At 37.4% G+C, this 9,052-nt stretch overlaps 1 pseudogene; it reads left to right on the top strand.

The window, feature by feature from the left end:
- On the top strand, window positions 1-477 carry LOC139004980 (large ribosomal subunit protein eL21-like; annotated as a pseudogene).
- The last annotated feature ends 8,575 nt before the right edge of the window (window positions 478-9,052 follow it).

Genomic DNA, 9,052 nt, shown 5'->3' with positions numbered 1-9,052 from the left:
ATGACTAACACAAAGGGAAAGAGGAGAGGCACCCGTTCCATGTTCTCTAGGCCTTTTAGAAAACATGGAGTTGTTCCTTTGGCCACATACATGCGAATCTACCAGAAAGGTGATTTTGTGGAATCAAGGGAATGGGCACTGTCAAAAAGGAATGCCCCACAAATGTCACCAGGGCAAAACTGGAAGAGTCTACAGGCTCACCCAGCATGCGGTGGGCATTGTTGTGAACAAGCAAGGCAAGGGCAAGATTCTTGCCAAGAGAATGAATGTGCGTATTGAGCATATTAAGCATCTAAGAGCCGAGACAGCTTCCTGAAACGTGTGAAGGAAAATGATCAGAATAATAGGAAGCCAAAGAGAAAGGTCCCTGGGTTCAACTGAAGCATCAGCCTGCTCCACCCAGAGAAGCACACTTTGAGAACCAATGGGAAGGAGCCTGAGCTGCTGGAACCTGTTCCCTATGAATTCATGGCATAATAAGTGGGAAAAAATAAAAAAGACTCCTGTGCTGACAAAAAAAAAGGAATTGCAAAATGTGGCATGATCTCTCAATGAAATATATACAGGGAACTCTGAAGGCTTATGGGAATTTTGACTATTGTCTAAATTTTTGGATTCAAAGAAGATTATCAGATTATTTGAAGTTAAAGCTGTAAACTGAGGATATTTCTAATGTTTAGGTAAAATAAAGAAAGAAATAATATAGGAAGGAAGGCGAGTGTGTGGATAGGCATGGGGACAAACCAGTGTAAAGTATAAAGTGGAAAAACAAAAAGGCATTCAGATCATAAAATTATTGGATGCTAAAGTAAATACATTAAAATTTATTTTGAGAACAAGGAAGCATTGTTGAAATATTCAAGCATGGAGGTCTTATGAAACTATTTCCTTAGAAATAGATTTGTAATGCCATAGGAGTTGAGGATGTCAGAAGCATGATAACTGAGAAAAGTAACAGTTGATCAATTTAGTAGTCACGGTCAAAGACAAAAAGTAAACAGGGTTGCCTCCCCAGTGTGGCTCGGTTGGTTGAGCATTGTCCCATGCATCAGGAGGTCGTGGGTTTGATTCCTGGTCAGGCACAAGCCCCAGATGCAGGCTCAGTTCCCAGTAGGGGGCATGCAGGAGGCAGCTCACTCTCTCTCCTTCTCCCTTCCTCTCTCTGGGGAAAAGAAAAAAGGTGAACAGGATGGATCAGGCTAAGTGGTTGGTCCCAAAAGGTGAATAGGAACATGAGATGACCTGAGCCTATCCAACAGTTTTTATTAAATGCCACCCCCACATTGCACTTATATTAATTAATACTCTTGACATTCTATTCCGGTTGATAAAAATGTCTACATATTATGTTAATTTATCAAAAGAAGTAAAACTGAAGAAGGAGCTGATATCACTAGAGAAAATTTTGGGGGCAGTTCAGAGCTTTTAAGAATCACTAAATAGTAAACAAACTCTTATTTAAATCTGTTTCACAAACAAGATTAAGAAAAACCATACTATTTTTTTTTTCATTTATTTTATTTTTTCCCCATCACCATTTATCCCTGCCATACCCTCTTCCACCTCCACTCACGATAGGAAACTAATTTATTTTATTTTATTTTTTTATTTTATTAAATATTTATTGTTCAGATTATTACATTTGTTCCTCTTTTTTCCCCCCCATAACTCCCTTCCTTCCAGTTCCCACCCCACCCTCCGCCCTCACTCCCCACCCACTTTCCTCATCCATAGGTGCACGATTTTTGTCTAGTCTCTTCCCGCATCTTCCATTCCCCTTCCCCCCCAAGAATAGTCAGTCCATTCCCTTTCTATGTCCCTGATTCTTATAATCACCAGTTCATTCTGTTCATCAGATTATTTATTCACTTGATTCTTAGATTCACTTGTTGATAGATGCGTATTTTTTGTTCATAATTTGTATCTTTACCTTTTTCTTCTTCTTCCTCTTCTTAAAGGATACCTTTCAGCATTTCATATAATACTGGTTTGGTGGTGATGAACTCCTTTAGCTTTTTCTTATCTGTGAAGCTCTTTATCTGACCTTCAATTCTGAATGATAGCTTTGCCGGATAAAGTAATCTTGGTTGTAGGTTCTTGGTATTCATCACTTTGAATATTTCTTGCCATTCCCTTCTGGCCTGCAAAGTTTCTGTTGAGAAATCAGCTGACAGTCGTATGGGTATTCCCTTGTAGGTAACTGAGTTTCTTTCTCTTGCTGCTTTTAAGATTCATCTCAGCCTGATTTATATCCAAGTTGGTGTATATGCACCTTTAAAATATCAGGTATGTAAAAGAATATATCAAATACAAAATTTAAGTAATTTAAGGAAATGATCAGTAATCAAGATCCTACAATATAATTAACAAATTGAAAACTGTTTTATTTATTTTTACTTTTTGATATTTGATATATATCCATGAGAAATAACATTGTCTTATTTATTTATAATTACCCATTGATTATGTTAAAGTATGAGACTGTATTAATAAAATTTTAAGTTATATATTTAATTTTTGTTTCATATTTCAAATTGAGATAGAGAAGAAATAGCTGACTTAAAAGGCCTTTAATATCATATCTGGAATTAAAATGAAAAATGCTCACCCTTAGTTACTATTGTTTAAACTTCAAATGTATTATTAAAATCATTATATTTTCTGTTGAGAATTTTAAAAGAGTTTTAGAATAAGTGACAATTATTAAAGAAAGTCATTAAAATTTATAAAAACAAAACAAAACTGTATTTTTTTGGTTCCAAAAAATAAGTAGTGATTATTTTAAACCTTTAAAAGCTATTCTGTGTGCATATGTATATGCACATACATATATCTTCATTATAAATTATGATACTTCATTATAAATTAAGGTGCTTTTACATATGGGCACTGAGGAAAAGATCAAGGTGAACATTAAGTCCTGTAACCACAGAAGCATAACAACTTTGCACAAAACAGCCTTGAAATTGAAGAGCCTGGTTTATCAGAAAAAAAAAAAAAATCTTTCTTTTAAATATGTATGAAGTAAGCAGACAATTTTTAAAAATAATTTATCCCCCAACTGCATGCTATCATTACACCTTCCTGGATAAAGAGATCATAATGAATTATGTAAATTCTTGATTGTGTTATCAAGCACTCTTGTACCTTGATAATCACTGCTTGATTCTTTGCAATTTGTAAATAATGACCTCCAGAATGCTAACAACCTATTTGTAATCTGTTCAAGCAATCAATACAAAAATTCTTCTATATGATGAAAGAGTATCCTCCAATTAAAAGCAGCGCAACAAGTTGAGAAGCAGAAATACCTCATTGTGTTTTGTACAAATTACCTTTTGAAAGAATAGATATTTTTTTGAATAAATTTGATTCTAACAAGTTGCCTAATATTATTTAAATTAGCCATACTATTATTTTACTGAGCTTGGTAAGGCTAAAGTAGTATTTTAATCATTCTTATATACTATGAAATCATAGAACATGTGTTCCAATTCCAGCAACTAAAAATCAATATCTACAGAAAATATTACATCAGAGCACTACAGATGAAACAACATCATAAATTATAAAAACTACCTGAAAGCTGTACTTTCTATTCCTTTTGTTTGTTTTCTATTACAGACTTTGACATTTATGATTTTTCCTTTATTTTACATTTGTTTGTAATAGATGCATTGCTAAGTTCATTAATATTCTGTCCACATTTTTCAGATTCTACATTTCTGAAAATCTATAAAGTTTTTATTAAATGCCACCCCCACATTGCACTTATATTAATTAATACTCTTGACATATACTTTAAAATAACAAAACAAGCTTCAAATGAAACAAAAGTTTAATTATCTCCTAAGCTTTGCAAGGTAGCACCTGGCATTTTAAATAAACTAATACAATGAAAGTATTGTTCCCTAAAAATACTTAAAGTTGACCCAGCCAGTGTGGCTTGATGGTTGAGTGTTGATTTATGAACCAGGAGGTTCACATTTGAGTCCTAATCGGTGCACATGCCCTGGTTGTGGGCTGGATCCCCAGTAGAGGGTGTGCAGGAGGCACCTAATCAATGATTCTCTCTCATTATTGATGTTTCTATCTCTTTCTCCCTCTCCCTTCCTCTCTGAAAGCAACAAAATCATATTTTAAAAAATTATTAAACTTGAACACATGGTAATTTTTTTCATATATAGGCAAACATAATTGCAAAGCTTAATCAAAATACATTAACATTAAATCTGTAATTAAAATTTTTCAAATTTTATACACATACACATATACATAAAATATAAATTAATATTTTAGTTGAAAAAGATTAAAGATTAAAGGATATAATATAAGCCTTTGAAATTTAAAAGCTAGTTAAACTATATTAGCAAAGGTTATAAAAACCTTAGGGATGAAACTTTTTAGACAATTTTTAATAATGGCTCAAAAACTTGTTCTATCACTTGAACTTGGTCTCTGGTAAACTAAACTTCATTTTCATTTTAAAAATTACAAAATAAAATCAATATTAAGAATATATTTAAAAAACCCAGAAAAATCAGAGTGGAAGAATGAGAACTTGACAGAGACAGAAGACACAAGCATTGAGGGGGGGGCGGGTGGGAAGGTAAAGTGAGTACAAGCAATAGCACAGTCAACTTTGTAAATAACAAAATATCTAAATAAAATGTTGCCTGGGTTTGACTGACAGCAAACAATACAAAGATATTTCTGTCTACATTTGTTAAAATCACAAGTTCTATTGGCTTTTCAGTAGACTTTGTACAATTTTCCACAGAAAAATAAAAACTTTTTCTTGGATGACTTTATTTATCTTGCATATACCACACTGGCTATAACACTCATAGAAGTGATGAGAGTCAATATCTCTGACATGTTCCTTATCTTAGGGGGAAGCATTCAGTCTTTCACCATAAAGGATGATGTCAGCTATAGGTTTCGCATTGATGTCTTTATTGAAATAGAGGAAATTTCCTTTTACTCCTAAATTGCTAAGAGTTGTGTGTGTGTGTGTGTGTGTGTGTTTTAGCAAGGATGGATATTTTATTTTTTTCCAAGTTTTTTCTGCATTAATTAAGATGATCATATTTTTTTCATCATAGCTGTATTGCTACCTCAGCTAAATATCTCAGTTATCAGGAAATTGCACAAATATATTTCTCTAACAATTCTTAGGCCAGAACTAGTTACATAGTTTGACCCCACAAGACAGCAAATAAAGAAATCTTATGGACAGATAGCCAGGAATGACACCAGGTCTGTGAATAATCAGGACTGCAAATTGGCAGCCTTAAGAGCCTGAATTTTCTCCAAGAAACCGCAGTTATAGTGTTGGGGAGCACAAGAGTCTTGGTTGGAAAGTTATAATGAGGTCATTCTGATAAAAGGAAGTGTGTGGAAGGCCGCCTGTCTTGTTTATCGGAATTCTGACTTAGGGGAGACTTAGGGGAGTGTCGAAGGCGGCACCCCTAATTATTCTTTGACCTTTCCAAACAAGCCTGTGTATATGCAGACCCCCAGGTGTTTACTAGAATTCTTATGCTTAATACCTGGATGCCCTTGCCTAGAGGACAATGTAAACACGTGTGTCCTCCCAAGATTACTGATTGTATCTAAAGATAAAAATTCCAATAAAAGCCTAAGGAGGCAGGCAATCGAGGCTGCCCCTGGTCACCAGAACTAGGGGCCCCTTAGCCCTTCTCTTTCACAGTCAAACTGTGTCTGAGTAATCTGTTCATCCGTCATTCAGAAGCTGCTGGTCAGCACCTGCATTATGGTATACTAGAGTCCCCGGTGCACAAAATTTGTGCACTGGATGGGTGTCCCTCAGCCTGGGCTACACCCTCACCAATCTGGGACCCCTTGGATCCCCTGAGGGATCGGGCCTAAACCGGCAGTTGGACATCCCCCTCACAATCCAGGACTGCTGGCTCCTAACTTTCACCTGCCTGCCTGCCTGATTGCCCCTAATTGCTCCCCTGCTGGCCTGATAGCCCACAACTGTCCTCCCTGCCAGCCATCTTGTGATGATGTGGGTGCAGCCTCTTGTGACAACATGGGGGCGGCCATATTGTGGGGGCCATCTTGTGATAATGTGAGGGTGTGATGGTCACCTAGGCTTTTATTAGTATAGAATATTTTATCTATTTTATTTTTAAAAAATACATTTTTATTGATTTCAGAGAGGAAGGGAGAGGGAGAGCGAGATAGAAACATCAATGATGAGAGAAAATCATTGATTGGCTGCCTCCTGCATGTCCCCCACTGGGCATCAAGCCCGCAACCTGCGCATATGCTCTTGACCAGAATCAAACCTGGGACCCTTCAGTCTGCAGGCCGACACTCTATCCACTGAACCAAACCAGCTAGGGCATAGCTATATTTTCAATATTCATTTCAAAGCTCATAGAATAGCAAACAAATTTTCCCTGATCATTAACATAAAAATTATTCTGCGCTAATATTAAATGCATACAATTCATTCATTTTAAAAGGATTATTTAAACACTTAATATACAAATATATTCTCCCAAACAGTAGAAAAGTCATATGAAATATCTGATGAGTATCTTTAGAGTTTGCATAGAAATGGGAATTACATGTTCTTACAAAAAAACATTTTCATTTGTTTTATCCACTGGTTGTGCCAAAAGAACAAATCTCTATTAATTAAAAAATATTAAAATATTTGATGCCAAAACATTTGCATCTTAGAATTCTTGATTCCTAATACTCATGCACACACACACATCCCCAAATAGCAATGACAAAAACAACGATTATAAAAGCAACACTAGTAAGAATTCTATACAACTGTTGTGCAAATAGCAAATAGCTTTCAGACATATCTTGTTATGAAATCTTTCTGTAGTTTGTCAGTTTGGATAAAATATCCTCACATATAAAAAATAAACATTTTAACTAAAGTGTATGAATCCAGCCACTGTACTTAAATTTTCAAATTCTGTACTTAATGAAGTTACTTTCAATAGAGAAATTTAAAGAAAGGTGTTTCCTATATGTCCATTATCATAATCTACAAGTGCAAGTGAATGAGTTTATTACCTAACAAATGTTGGTTAGGATAATGTCAAGAGTGCATTGTTTCTGTGACTTCCATGGTAATTCATCTTTGGTGTGCTTTCAAGTAGTGAAACTATGACTTCTTTGTTTTGTGATAAAAACCAAACCAAAATATGCAGGTGCAATATTGTATGTAGTTAGACTTTTCTTTAACTCGTAAATGAGAGGAGCATTTGAACATCTGAACATTTTCTCTTTTTTTTTTTTGAACATTTTCTCTTTTCCTTAAAGTAGCTTTTATAAGTATTTGAAAGTTTACAATAAAGCATTGCGATGAAAGGAACAATTTACTTAATGAAATGCTGGTGTTCTGGAGTAATTTATTAGCAAGACTTTCACATAATCAGAAACTCTTAAATTATAGCTTAGGCCCTGCTATAGTTTACATGTCATCAAACATATCCATATGGGGCTGAACCAAGTGTGGCTGATGATTTACCCTCTTCTAAATTTACGTTGAGCAAATATCATCACTTGACCTGGGAACCAAGATTGGACAAATTTGAAGCGTATATCCAGATTATAACCAATTTCCTGCTCTTTATATATATATTTTTTTCTTCAAAAATCTGAATTTTTATACTTTCCTTTTCTCCATAAATGCCTTTTTTTAAAAAATAATTTTTATTTCTTGAAGTATTACAAAGAGTATTACATATGTCTCCTTTTTCCCCCCCTTGACATTTCCCCGGCCCCTAACCCCTAGTGTCTTGTGTCCATTGGTTATTCTCATATGCATGCACACAAGTCCTTCGGTTGATCTCTTAATGCCCCCCCCCCCCACCCCCCTCAAACCCTCCCCAGGCTTCCTACTATAGTTTGACAGTCTGTTCAATGTTGCTCTGTCTCTGCATCTACCACTGTTCATCAGTCTATACTGGTCCTCATTATCTGTCCCACCCTCACTGGAGCAGTGTCAACCTCACCGGGGCCATCTCGGCCTCACCAGGGCCGTTTCAACCTCACTGGGGCCGAACCGACCTCACCGAGGCTGTTTCAACCTCACCGGGGCCGTCCCTACCTCACTGGGGCTGTCCCGACCTCACCGGGACCGTTTCAACTTCACCGGGGCCGTCCTGACCTCACCGGGGTAGTCCCAACCTCACTGGGGCCATTTCAACCTCACCGGGGCCGCCTCGACCTCACCGGGGCCGTTTCAACCTCACTGGGGCCATCCCTACCTCACCGGGGCTTTCCCGACCTGGCTGGGACCGTTTCAACCTCACCCGGGCTGTCCTGACCTCGCTGGGGCCGTTTCAACCTAACCGGGGCCGTCCCGACCTCACTGGTGCCATTTCAACCTCACCGGGGCTGTCCCGACCTCTCCGGGACTGTTTCAACTTCACCGGGGCTGTCCTGACCTCGCTGGGGCTGTTTCAACCTCACTGGGGCCGTCCTGACCTCGCTGGGACCGTTTCAACCTCACTGGGGCCATCCTGACCTCGCTGGGACCGTTTCAACCTCACTGGGGCCGTCCTGACCTCGCTGGGGCCATTTCAACCTCACCGGGGCCGTCCTGACCTCACTGGGGCTGTTTCAACCTCACCGGGGCCATCCCTACCTCACCGGGCCGTCCCGATCTCGCCGGGACCATTTCAACCTCACCCGGGCCGTCCTGACCTCGCTGGGGCCGTTTAAACCTCACCGGGGCCGTTTCAACCTCACTGGGGCCGTCCCAACCTCACCGGCCTGCTCTTTATATTAAGGAAGAAACTTTTTTTTTCTTTTTTTGTTTACTTAAGTATCTGGCTTCCTGTTTATAAAGGCCAATTTTTAAAGCCATAATTTGTATCTGGCTAAAGTTTATTTTGATGAAAAACAATGTGTGTACATAATAAATAATCTGTTGTGGAAGAAAAAATTTTATGTAATTTAAAAATGGGCTTTAAAATTATGTATATTTAAAAATAAACATTTCAACTAAAGTGTATGAGTCTAACCATTGTGTTTAAATTTTCAATAAATT

Source organism: Myotis yumanensis, unplaced genomic scaffold (genome assembly GCF_028538775.1).
Source record: "Myotis yumanensis isolate MYYU_CA2020_CCGP unplaced genomic scaffold, mMyoYum1.0.hap1 SCAF_3, whole genome shotgun sequence".
In the NCBI taxonomy this organism is placed as follows: Eukaryota; Metazoa; Chordata; class Mammalia; order Chiroptera; family Vespertilionidae; genus Myotis; species Myotis yumanensis.
This window is presented reverse-complemented; position numbering and strand designations above follow the sequence as displayed.